This window comes from Hyposmocoma kahamanoa, unplaced genomic scaffold (assembly GCF_003589595.1).
Source record: "Hyposmocoma kahamanoa isolate Upper Pololo Valley unplaced genomic scaffold, ASM358959v1 99254, whole genome shotgun sequence".
NCBI lineage: Eukaryota > Metazoa > Arthropoda > Insecta > Lepidoptera > Cosmopterigidae > Hyposmocoma > Hyposmocoma kahamanoa.
Genome location: NW_020655842.1, coordinates 7449 through 7826, shown reverse-complemented (window position 1 = coordinate 7826; position 378 = coordinate 7449).

The following is a 378-nucleotide window of genomic DNA, read 5'->3' as shown; positions in this document are numbered from 1 at the left end:
TTTCTTACAAAATGTTTATTGCAAATATCACACTCATAGGGTTTCTCCCCAGTATGGACCATTCTATGACGATTAACCACAGATTTTGTTGCAAAATATTTATTGCAAATATCACACTCATAGGGTTTCTCTCCAGTATGAATCATTAAATGTGTCTTGAAATGGTATTTAGAAGTAAAATGTTTATTACAGTGGTCACAATTGTATGGTTTCTTATCCACATGTTTCTTTAAATGTGTGCTTAACATGTATTTAGAAGCAAAACCTTTATTACAGTAGTTACAATTGTATGATTTCTCTCTCATATGAAGCAGTAAATGTGTATTTAAATACCATTTAGATGTAAAACCTTTGTTACATTGGTCACATTTGTATGGT